The 13,537-nt window shown below is 35.7% G+C and overlaps 1 protein-coding gene across 4 annotated transcripts in view; it reads right to left on the bottom strand.

Annotated features, from left to right (window-relative positions):
• The window catches only part of ANKRD28 (ankyrin repeat domain 28), a 206,487-nt gene that overhangs the window by 76,060 nt on the left and 116,890 nt on the right, over window positions 1-13,537 (bottom strand). The gene's annotated exons all lie outside the window — the stretch shown is intronic.

Below are 13,537 nucleotides of genomic sequence, written 5' to 3' on the forward strand. Positions count from 1 at the left end.
AGGGCAAGAACTAGCCTTAAGGCCTGAAAGGTAGTGACAGACTCAGAAAAGACAAGTACTCTGGATAGACAAAGGTAGAAAAGAATGAGGACTGATTATGGGTCTTCAGCAAATGGGAAGGGTTATAAGTTTGGTTCCAGATATTAATTAATAAGGAAACAGAATGCGGCTGTTATAAGGTTCCAGATATTACTTAACAAGGAAATAGAATGTGGCTGTCACAAAAAACCAGAAGACTCTTTATGTGCTGATAAAGATCTGAGAAATAAAAAGTGAAAAAAGCAGTGAGAACTGTATGAATAGTATTCTTTAATTTTATGTAGAAAAGAAAGAGATAAGTATCTATGGAAAAGATAAGTATCTATCTTCATATTTATATGCAGAAGGAAACTCTGGAGGAACACTGAGATATTAATAATAGTGGTTGCATATGCATTTCTGTAGGTGGTGTGGTATGATGAAAACTGTGTGATAAAGGACTGAGGTAGAAAGGCAGTTTCACTGTACCACATGCCTTTAAATATATGTTTAAAACTTTTTAAATAAAATTGAGGGGCGCCTGGGTGGCCCAGTCAGTTGAGTGTCCAACTTTGGCTCAGGTCATGATCTCACGGTTCGTGGGTTTGAGCCCTGCATCGGGCTCTGTGCTGACAGCTCGGACTGGAGCCTGCTTTGGATTCTGTCTCCCCTCTCTCTGCCCTTCCCATGATCATGCTGTCTCTGTCTCTCGATGATAAACATTAAAAAAAATTGAAATGCCACTTATTTTTAAAAAAAGAAACATACTGAAGAAGGAATAAAAGGAATGGCCATAAAAATTCCAGGAATTTGGCTTCAAGTGCAAAGAAACAAATTGGAAAGTAACTAGGAAGAAAGTAAAGACAGTTCTGTCTTTCTTTTGAACAGTTATCAGATACACAGTTGAAGGAAGAAAATCTAATTTTTATGGCCATTTGGCAGCCCAAAGTAAAAGACCCTGCTGGTTCCATTCTTCCACTTTAAGTTATGATAATTAACAGTCTTTCTCTTGACTTTTTAAAAAATATTTTTTAATGTTTATTTTTGAGAGAGAGAGCATGAGCAAGCGAGTGAGCAGGTGTGGGGGTGGGGCAGAGAGAGAGGGAGACACAGAATCTGAAGCAGGCTCCAGGCTCCAGGCTCCAAGTTGTCAGCACAGAGCCTGATGTGGAGCTTGAACCAAAGAACTGGGAGATCATGACCTGAGCCACCCAGGTCTTCACTTACAGTAACAAATTTTATTCTTTTTTTATTTTTTTAAATGTTTATTTACTTTTGAGAGAGACACACACACAAAATATGTGAGTGGGGGAAGAGCAGAGAGAGAGAGGGAGACACAGAATCTGAAGCGGGCTCCAGGCTCTGAGCTGTCACCACAGGGCCCGACATGGGGCCTGAAACCACAGACCATGAGATCATGACCTGAGGGGAATTCAGACCCTTACCTGACTGAGCTATCCAGACAGCCCCATAATAACAAATTTTAATAACAAAGTTAAGGTTAGCTTACCAAAAAACATAAGTGACTGTAACTAAGAATCCACTAATGGTTTACTGAGGATACAAAATACTACTACTTGCTATTAATATAACAGACCATTTGATTTAAAATTTTGGTTTGTTGTTTGTAGATTCTCAAGATACTTATCTGAAGGAAGATCAGCACCATAGGATTCTAGACATCTGATCACAATCTTTTTCAGAAGACACTTATCTTTTGTTTAAATCATGTGTTTCTCCTAACATTAATCAAATATTTTAATTCCTTGGAAATTAAAGGTCAAGTGGGTATATGAGAAATGGCTGAACTATTTTTAAGGACACCAACAGAACAAATATCTCTCCTGCCCACATCCATTAGTTAGTATGCGCTTTGCATATTAACAGGCAAATAAGGCACAGCCATGCACGTTATAAGAGCAACAGTTGGCTCTAAAATGAAAATGCAGTAAGAGAAACAAACATGATGCAGTACACTTCAGATGGCCACGGTCCCAGAGATCACCATATGTGAACTGTGAAGGTAACGAGATTTCTGCTCTACACAGACGGCTCCAAAATTATATATTCACAGACACAAACTACAAAGTCATTCCACTAATGGAAAAGATATTTCTAGAGTAAAGTTTACTAGTCTAACAGCTGAAAACCAGTCACAATGGCTAACAATGAAGATGGAGACAAAGAAAAAAAAATCCTATCAACTTAAAACATAAAATAGCTTTCAAAGAGAGAAACTCAAAATGTAACAGCTCTGGTGACATCACATACTCTACACATGGCAGAGTATAATATCTCTGGTTTCTAAATCAGTAAGAAAGGATTAATTTCTTTACTATTTCTTAATCATCAAAACAGAAGAGAATACAAAACAGCAGCCCCATCCCAATTGTTGAAGTTAGGTTACTGGGAAACCCTCAAGTAAGAGGAAGCACTACTGAGGAATTGAAGAAAATCAAGATAGGAATTTAAGAACGCTATCACTGACTGACTACTGCACATTTCATTAAATCCTAGACAGCTATGTCCAATTGTATATCAAATACTCTCTTTACTAGGTCCCCCTCCCCACGAACCATATATAAGGGAAATTTATGAGCTTTCCCTTAAGATGATAAATAAGCAGGCAGCACATATGCCATATCAAATATCTGAATTTGGATCCATCTTTCCAGAGCAGAAATGTAATTAGATTTTTGAAATGTTAAAAGCAAAAAACAACTGCAAGGTAATCAAAACAGGTTATATCCATTTAATTTAATACCACAGTAAATGATTATATAGAAAAGTTCAGATAACCAGCTTCCTTTCACGTAGTCTTTTCATTTAATAATTCATACATATAAAAATGTACTCTGACAGTTTATAAAAGAAAAAAATTTAAGGTAAGAATTCCAGGAGTAAGCAAATGTCTAGCTCACTTGAAGATAAACAAGAAAATAATTAAAAATAAATTTAAAAATCTGATTTATTTACATCAGTCTATTCTGGGCTCTAGACAACAATGCAGCTGAAGAGAGGTCTGGACTTGTCAAGAGACAGTCAGGGGTTACTGGAAGAAGCCTGGGAGCAGAACCTGTGATCTAAGAATGGCTCTGTAACCAGCAGGCTGTGTGACCTGGGGCTGTTCCCCATAGCCTAGACCTTCATGTGTTAATCATAATCCCTGTCTCCTATGCCTTGCTGTGTATATGGAGGGTGGGGTAGAGGGTGAGGGAGGATGGGACCAAGGATGAAACAACATAGGGAATTCCTGTTTCTACAAAGTGGGTTCCACGAGTCAGGAACTCAAATCAGGAGCATCCCACTTGACTCTAGGTCTCAACTCATCTGTTTTCTCCCTAATCTAATCAATCAACAAGATCTACCAATTCTCTGAGTTTTGAAACTCAGTTATCAGTAAAACAAGGGTTGTGCCAAGTGATCTGTATGATCCATTTCCAGTTACAACATTCTGTCCTATTTTGAAATATGTACGCAGGATAAATTATCTCATACTTATTAAGTACCTTGCCTTACCTTAAAAGTAGGTAAATGAGGTAGCATCTTCATAATCTATACCAGAGTGTCTTCAAATTATAGCCCAGATTGCCAGCCACCTATTTTGTAAACAGTTTTACTGCAATACAGCTACAGCAATTAAAATGTTAACAATGTGGCTTTCACACTATATGAGTAGAATTAAGTAGTTGCCAGATGTCCGTCTGGCCCTTTACATAAAAAGTCTATTGACCTCTGAGCTAGGCTAAGTACTTGATAGGAGATATTATTAACCTTATTTTTATTTTCAAGGTATTTATAATCATTGTAAGTAGTCCCACTAATAATTTTCTCAAATTTCTCCTTGCAGAGAATAATTCTCTTTTCTGCTCCTAAGCCTCAGAGGAGACAGTCCAAATCCGGTGCGCTAGGCCAGGAGCCAAACACTTTCATTACTCTTTTGAAACTGGAAATAATGCTTTCCCCTTTGGCTGCCTACGATAAGCAGTGGCAAAAGCTTCAGATTCTGTTTTCAGATTGGGAGTGGAATAAGCAAAAAACAATTACATTTCCACTTTTCCACCTGTAATGCTAAAAAATAAAGAAACAAAAATCAACACAAAAAACCAACAGCTGCTGCACTATATCATTTAAGATGGTACTGTGGACACTGGATACTATGGCTCGAACTGTGCTCCCTCCACTGTTCCCAAATTCATATGGTGAAGTCCTAAACCCAGCACCTCAGAATGAGAACTTATTTGAAAACAGGGTCTCTATAGAGGTAAGTTAAAATGAGGTTATTAGGGTGGGCCCTAATCCAATATGACTAGTTTCCTTACAAGCAGGAGAAATGTGGGCTCAGACATGTACAGACAGAAGACACAAAGAGAAGTGGTCATCTACAAGCCAGAGAAAGGCCCAGAACAGATCCTTACCTCACAGCCTTATCATGAAGGATGCCACCAACACCTTGATCTCAGACTTCTAACCTCCAGAATTATGAAAAAATAAATTTCTGCTGTTCAAGTCATTCAACTTGTGGTACTTTTTAATAGCAGCCTTAGCAAACTAATACACCAGCAATGAAGGTTTTCAAGGATTACATACTTTAGGTCTAATTCCTAATACCAGAAACATAATATCCATATTTCCTTATTAAGGGCTATATTTTCTATAACAGACTAATCAAATAAATTTTTGACTTACACAAAACAGTCATCTGACCAGTTAATCACACACTGGAAACAGTCTGAGGTACTGCCAAACCTATGGTTTTAAATACAAGCATTAAATGAATAGCTGTCATAAAAGTATATATACTTTGTAGCCAGAAAATTTAGTCCTTAAAACAGGTTCTTCACTAAAAGTAATTATCTACACAAATTTTGCTAAGTAAGTGGACAGGGGGCAGAAAGTAGAGTGAAGAGAGGAGCAAAACTATATAGCAGAGTAACTTTTGGCCAGTTATTAAATCTAAATACCTTAGTTTCCCTTTCTATAATAATAATACCTTCACAGAGTTAAGTGTGAAAAAGTAAATTGAGAATAGTATTTGAGGTAGTAAACCTGCACAGTTACCTCTGATTATTTTATTCCAATCAATACCAACTGTGAAATTAATTCCACCAGACTCCAGTGTTACTATAGATTCTACAGAAGGATTTACTTGCTTGTTTATATATAACATGTCAAGAATGATACTCCTCATCCAAAAATCTTGGAGGTACCTCATATATAAATATATGGTTTCCAACAAATTTAGTTCTGGACTGCAAGTTAAAGAGAGTCCGTAGTTTTGCTCTTAAAAACAAAAAACCTCACCAAAACATAAAAGAGAATGTGAAGAAATACCATCCTCAGTACGAGAAAACAGCTGCATCTGCAAACCAGACTGAAAATTTCCACCAAATACAGTGAAACCTATACCAAAATGAGGAAGGATACCAAATCAAGTGAAACTTCTTCAGATTTTAGGAAGACCATGGGGTCTTCTAAAAGAATGTGTTTGTGTGCACGTCCATCTATACTTTTTTTTCTGCTGTGTCCCGGAATCCCTTTCTAACAATCTTTTAGGTGATCTACAAGCTATATGGGTAATTCACAGAACTCTAACTTCACAATACAGAAGAATAAAGTGGGGCAGTTCTAAAAGAGGGATCAACCAGGTATCTTTACTATTTTGATCCAAATGAAGATGAAGGGTAAGAGCCAAACACCCACACATGACTACCTAAGAACCTGTGATCTAAGGAGCTAACGACATGAAGTACACAACTGAAGGAAGCTCCTCTGCTAGACTGAGAGAAAACCCGTTCAGTGTGAGAGCTACTGGAACAGACAAACCTAACTGGTGCTCACTTTTGCCCCTCCCTACTCTATTCATTAGCAAACAGATGTTCTGGAGAGAAGAGTATTCTTCAAAGATATGTAAAGATGCAGCACAGGACATGACAGAAAATATATGGGAGCAGAATAAACTGAGGGAACAGTCAATAGGTGTATATGAAAGAAATCATCCCAGGAAAGGAGAGGATGACTCTACAAACTACTCTCTATACACGACTTCAGAGAAAGTAAGCTCTGAAGAGAGACCTTAAAGAGTTCCAAGATAGAGGAAAAACAATGCAAAGAGATGAGAGATGGCAAAGATCAGGAAAGAAAAAAGGAAAATAAAACAATCACAGATAAAAGCCTAGAAATAACAAAAGGGAAAATAAACATGATTTAAAACACAGCCAGGAATCTGAACCACAGCCAAAAAACCTAAGTCAGACTAGGTCACTTCCCTCGAAACTCTCCTTTGGTTTTCCACCTTACTTTAAGGGCCAAACCAAGTCTTTGCCAAAGCCTACAAGGCCACACATGATCTGGAACCTTGCTACCTCCTCTACCTCGTCTCCAACATGCCACCCCTCGTTGTATTTGGTCTTGGTCTCTCTGTTTCCTCTAAATATCTGCATGGTGTACAAGGTTTGCCTCCTTATCTCCTTTATTTATCTGCTCAAATGTCATATAATACTGAATCCTTTCCTAATAACCTAATATAAAACAGCAACTGGTCCCCACCCAACATACTATTGCTTTAATCTTTTCATAGCAATTATCACTACTAGACAAGCTATAGGTATTAACTTGTTACTATCTCCTCCATTAAAACATAAACTCCATGAAGGCTGGGACTTCCATCTGTTTTATTTACAGCTCTACTCACAACACCTAGAATAGTGGCTGATACACAGACATGCTCATTAAATATGTGATGCAAGAATGAAGGACAATGACCTAAATAAGGCAATAACCTAAAAGGAAAAGACAAAATTACAATCAGAAAAAAACTCATAGAAAAATATATGTTAGAAAAATTTACTGAGAGGAAGAACAGAAATAAAATATTCAAAGACTCAATGGATGATAAACATGAAATAAAAATCTAAATTTCAGGGGCATGTGGGGGGCTCAGGTCGGTTAGAGGTCCAACTCTTGATTTTGGTTCGGGTCATGATCTCGCAGTTCGTGAGTTTGAGCCCTGCACTGACATCGCAGAGCTTGCTTGGGATTCTGTTTCCCTCTCTGCCTTTCCCCTGCTCTATCTCTAGCACTCTCTCAAAATAAACAAAAATAAACTTAAAAAAATCTAAGTTTCAGAACTAGAAGTGCATACTGACATTTCTTCCCAGCAAAAATAATGAACAGATTTACCCTAGGTAAGCTAGTACTGAATTTTAGGGATAAAGCACTGAATCCTACAGGCATCCAGGCAAAAGAGAAGTGACCATGATGGTGGAGGGTGGTATGGGGGGATGGAAATGGTCAGCAGAGAAGAACCTGATCCAAGACTTCCATTTAATGCTAGAAGACATTGGAGTAACATCTATAAAGTTAAGAGGAGAAAGCATGAATCAAGAATTTTATGACTAGCCAATCTACTTTTCAGTTAAATAAAAAAGGCAACAGTCCGAAATAAGAATGAGCTCTTACTGAAAATTTAAAAACAAAACAAAACAAAACAAACTCCACCACCTAACAACTTGATGATGATGTCTATACAACCAACAGATACATAAAAATAAAAAAGCTGTGGCTAGAGAAGCAATGGATAAGGACTGGGTGTTTGTGTGAAAACCGTGGGAATTTTGATTACAAGACAGAATGTAAAGTCATAATTCTTGACAATGAAAACACAAGAGTGAAACAAATTAGAGAACAGTTTTCTACTTCCCACCATAAGAAGTTGGAAAACAATCAAAACCCAAACATGAACATGGAAGGACAGGACTGTAGGTTGATGTCAACCTTTTTACCTTCTTCATTTTTCATTTCAGAGAAATACTGTAGCAAAAAATAACCTTGCCATCAATACTAAAGTAGTTTTTATAATATAAAATTAATGTATTTATGGTATTTTTATTGAAGCATACCATGACTTTGGTATAATGCAAGAGCTAAATGGAGATTATTTCATATTAATTTTCTTAAGATTATAATTTTTTAAATTTAAATTCAATTTAATTAATATACACTGCAGTCTTGGCTTCAGGAGTAGAATCCAGTGATTCATCTCGTACATATTATACCTAGGGCTTATCCCAAAAAGTGCTCCCCTTAATGCCCATCCCCCCACCATTACAACTGTAAAATGTCACTCATGAAAGGCAGGAGCAATTTGCCCTAAACATTCTACACCAACAGTTTTCATTGCTAACATGAACAAATTAGCCTACTTTTGTTGCCTACTTTCTCCTCTCCACGTATTTCATTCTCCTCTTCGTTTATAGGGACTCAATCAGGTCAAACACCTAGTTTCAACTCTAATTTCTAAGTAAACTTATTAAAAATTCATTCAGTATGATCCTAAGGTTGTTTGATGGACACAGAATTTGAAATCAAGAGTATGGAAATCAGTGTCTAACCTGGGCCTCAACAACCACAGCTTTCACACCAAATTTAAGTAGAACCCTTAATACACCACTACACAAACTTAAAGTCTACTTTTGTAGACTTAAAGTATACTATCTGAAGACTACTGTTCTCAGTAATATTTACTCTTTTCCTCAGTTTTATTGAGATATAATTGAGGTAACAACATATTAGTTTAAAATATACAACATAAGGATTTAACATGTATATTGTGAAAAAATTACATTAAGTTAACATCCATCACCTCAAATAGTTAAAAAAAAATTTTTGTGACGAGAACTTTGACAATCTAGTCTCCCAGTAACTTTCTAATATATATTAGTGTTTACTATGGTCAAATGCGACATATTACATCCTCAGAACTTACTTACCTTATAACTAGTAGTTTCTACCTTATGACTGCCTATACTCATTTCCCCCAACCCTAGCGACCACCAAGCTCTTCTGTTTCTGTGAGTCCAGTTTTTTTCAGATTCTACATATAAGTTAGAACAGGTATTACTTATCTTTCTCTAACTTATTTCATTTAGTATAATGTTCTCAAGGTCCATCCATGTTGCTGGAACACTGCCAAGATATCGTTTTTATGGCTGAAGAATATTCCAGGTACACATATACACGACTTCTTTATCCATCCACTGACAGACACTTAGGTTGTTTCCATGTCTCGGTTACTGCGAATAATGCTGCCATTAACATGTGAGTGCAGATATCTCTTCTAGATAGTGATTTCACTTCCTTTGGATATACAGTCAGAAGTAGAATTGCTGGATCCTATGGTAGTTCCATTTTTAATGTTTTAAGGAAACTTCATACTGTTTTCCATGGTAGTTATCCCAATTTACACACTTACCAAGAGTACACAAAAGTTCCCTTTTCTTTACATTCTTGCCAAAACTTTTTATCTCATCTTTTTCATAAAAACCATTTGAACAAGTGTGAGATGATAGGTCACTGTGGTTTTGCTTTGCATTTCCCTGATGAATAGTGATGTTAAGCATCTTTTCATGTATCTGTTGGCCATATGTATATGTTGCCATATTCTCCTTTGGAAAAATGTCTTTCCAGTTCCTTTGCCAAGATTTAATTAAATTGTTTTGTTATTGATTTGTGTGAGTTTTCTATATTCTGGATATCAATTCCTTATAAGATACGTAATTTTAAATATTTTGTCCCATTCTGTAGGTTGTCTTCTCATTTTGTTGGTTTCCTTTGCTGTACTGAATGAAGCCTTTTCGTCAATGGAGTCCCTGCTTATTTCTGCTTTTGGTGTCAAATCCAAAAAATCACTACCAAGACGGAAATCAAGGAGCTTACCCCCTATGATTTCTTCTAGGAGTTTTATGGTTTTGTCATAAATTATCATATATATGTGGGTTCAGTGCTGGGCTCCCTTTTGTCCCATTGATCTATGTGTCTATTTTTATGCCAATACCATACTGGTTTGGTTACTACAGCTTTGTGATATAGTTTAAAATCAGAAAATGTGATGCCCTTAGCTTTGTTCTTTTTCAAGATTGTCTGAATTATTTGGGTCTCTGTGGTTCCATTTCAGTACCGGTTTTTCTACTCCTGTCACAATGCCATTGGAATTTTGATAAGGACTGCATTGAACCTGTAGACTGCTTTGCGTAGTATAGAGATTTAACAATATTAATTCTTCTAATCCATGAGCATGGAATATCTTTCCATTTATTTTTATCTTCTTCAATTTCTTTCATCAAGATCTTATTTGTTTTCAGTATACAAATCTTTTACCTCCTTGATTAAATTTATTCCTACCTATTTTACTGCTTTTAATGCACTTTCTATCTTTTTGATGGTACTGTTTTCTTAATTTCTCTGATAAGGCATTATCAATGTATAGAAAGAAAAACAACAGATTTATGTATACTGACTTTGAATCCTGAAACTTTACTGAATTTATTAGTTCTAACAGGTTTTTGGTGAAGTCTACAGTTTTCTATATATATCATGTCATCTACAAATACAGATTTCTTTCTTTTTTCTTAATGCAGGCAATTACTGCTATGAACTTTCCTTTTAGAATTTCTTTTGCTATACCTCATAAGTTTTGATATGTTGTATTTCCATTTTCATTCGTCTCAAGATTTTTTTTGCTCTTTTATTTCTTTTTTTTTAACCCATTGGTTGTTCAGTAACATGGTATCCCTTCTGTATAGTTTTAAAGGCTTTTTTAAAACTCTAGAATTAGTTGAGTAAGACTACTCTGTATAGTCTATTTTTCTTCAATCTTTGTTTTCCTCACTTGTGGAAATAAACTCTTGTCCATATTCCCCCCATAGACAAGTCACTCCTCCAGTTAATCATTTCAGAATGTGAGTGGATTTCACAATGAGCAGAGGAGAATTTTTAGAAGACTATAATCTAAAAGTCACAAGAAAGGTAATTCCTGATATACTGCAGGACCAAATAAAGTTGAGGAAAGAAAGAAGGGGGTGATTAAAAGATAAGAACCCAGGGGCTGCCATGTGGCTCAGTCAGTTAAGCATCCAACTGCTTTCAGCTCAGGTCATGATCTCAGTTTGTAAGTCAGAGCTCCGCATTGGGATCCATACTGACAGTGCAGAGCCTGCTTGGGATTTTCTCGATCTCTCTCTCTCTCTCAAAATAAAGAAATAAACTTTAAAAAAATAATAATAGCCCAAATTGTAAGTATCTATGATGTGCCAGGAGCTTTTTCTAGGTATCTTAACAATATTATCTCATCTGCTTCAAACGTATAAAATTTAAATTATTCCTACTTTTCAGAAGAGGGAGTTAGGCTGAGAGATTAAATAACCTCCCAAATTTCACAAAGGTACTGAGAGGTCTCAGTACTGAGAGGACTAAGATTTGCACCTAAATTTATCTGGCTACAGAACCTATACTCTTTATACTATCTGCCGTGCTTCTCCTGGCAACATGGAGCCTGGTTCATTTTCTATTTTTTCATTTTTAAGTAGAAAACGGAGGTTATGGTTTAGTAGAAACTTAGCCTTGGATTTCATTCCAGATCCAAGTAAGTTTTATTTATTTTTCTTAGAGCCCAGGTGGTTGTCTGAAAAGAAACAAAGTCTAAGGAATAGCTTGAGTTGCATCCATAGAAAACAAATCATTTACCTTCTTTCCTCTTCCACTTACCTGAATCCCTGCAGTCCCACCCACATTCCTACCTCATTCCCACCTCTCCCATTCTCACTTCCACTAAAGACCTGGGAAACTGAGACCAAAATGTGAAAAGTCTATACTTATATTGCTATAACCACACATTCATTCAACAAGTATTCAAAACTATTGTAGATACTGGGAATAAATATGTTAGAAAGCAAAGCCAACTAAAACCATCCTTGGAGTTTACATTCTAATAAGGAGAGAATGATAGGAAACAAGCACCAAAATTTTAAAAGGGTATCAGATAATAAGTACCAGGACAAAAAGATAACGCATAGGAGAGGGAAAGTATGGGGGCGGTGGTGACAGTGATCAAGGAACACTTCATTGAGGGGGTACCACTGAGCAAGTACATGAAAAAGGTAAGGGAACAAGTCATGTGGCTATTTGAGAAAAGAGAGTTTGAGGTTGAAGAAGGAATAGTTCAAAGACCCAGAATAGAAGACCAGTGGCACTAGAGCAGAATGGGCAAAAGGGGGAGTAGTAGAAATTGAAGGCAAAAGAAATTTGGAGCAGGAAACAATACAGTTTGAGGTCAATGTAAAAATGTAATTTTTTATCTTGAGAACTATAAAATTATTTATGACTTTATTTTTAATTGTAAATACAACTACATGAGCCCCCATGAAACTGATTAAACATAATATTAAAAGTATTTTTCAAAGACAAGTTGGAATAGTTTATATACATGTATGGCGGTTAGTTTTATACATTATTTCTATTTAAATTATTTTAAAAAATTGAGCATCCTCTCAAATGCTTATTTCAAAGCTGATATCTGATATTCATATGGCTCATCTGATTATAATACTTACAGAGACCAGTAAGTCAACCTTCTTTAAGTAGCTAAAAATCCTTTGTGCGTTCATTTTAAAAGCCAGGGATTAAGTCAAACTGAGGATTTGAAAAGTTTCTCTTAGGTTAAAAATTAAAAATGGGGAAAAGAACCCTCCATGTTACGTCATACCATCTTTGCATTAAAACAAAAGTAAATGAACAGAATTCTGTGTTAAAATAAGAAACACAGCAGTAGAGGTCTTATCCAAAGTCCTAGACGTTAAATTAACTGGAATTGTACTGTTTGCAGCATACCTATTTCTTAATGAAAAAAGAAACTGTTTCTTAGAAAATGTAAAGAAATTCCATATATAAACCTATATCCCATCAATTCACACTATTATAGTAGAAGGCTTAATTAAGAGGAAATACGATTTTTCTCTTGTACCTCCTCAGTTGTAATCGCTAGTAAATTTAAGCTGGAACTAGGAAGCATTCACAGAGGAACAGACATCTTCAATGAAGGAGATCTGTGATGAAGCTATTCATGAAGAAACCAGTAAGAGTATCAGCTGGGAAGCACTTAGCAATGTGTATGCCATACACATTAAACTAATATAGCATTGTATGCTAATTACACTTCAATAAAAAAAAGAATATTAGCTAGGTCAATATCTAATTATATTTAATTCTATGCAACCATACAATGTTATAAAACCCAGATTTTAAAATTTTAGTATATGTGCTGCCGAAGCGAGCACCAGATTTTAAAATTTTAATAAATTTATAAAATACCAAAATTCTATTAGGCTATTGAATTAGAATCTTCATTCAAAATTTCTCTCAGTGGTCTTACTCCAAAATATTAAATGAATGATACTATTTCTCCAATTGCATTATGTGTATATCACAATTTGACAACACAAGCACAATTCAAGCACATACATCCTTTTCTAACAAATATAATATAACTTAGCTACAACAAAAATATTTCTGAGCTCTGTTTGACTACAGACAGTCTGATCACAAGAGGAGCTATTCCATAAGAGACAGCTCTATCAAGTTTTAAACAGTTTAGGAGAAATTTTAAAATAAAGTACAAAAATAAAGGCCCTCAAAAAGAGTTAGATAAAAGCTACACCTGGCTGCCATCACTTTCAAAATACAT

Source organism: Hyaena hyaena, unplaced genomic scaffold, assembly GCF_003009895.1.
Source record: "Hyaena hyaena isolate Hyena2069 unplaced genomic scaffold, ASM300989v1 scaffold_210, whole genome shotgun sequence".
Taxonomy (NCBI): domain Eukaryota; kingdom Metazoa; phylum Chordata; class Mammalia; order Carnivora; family Hyaenidae; genus Hyaena; species Hyaena hyaena.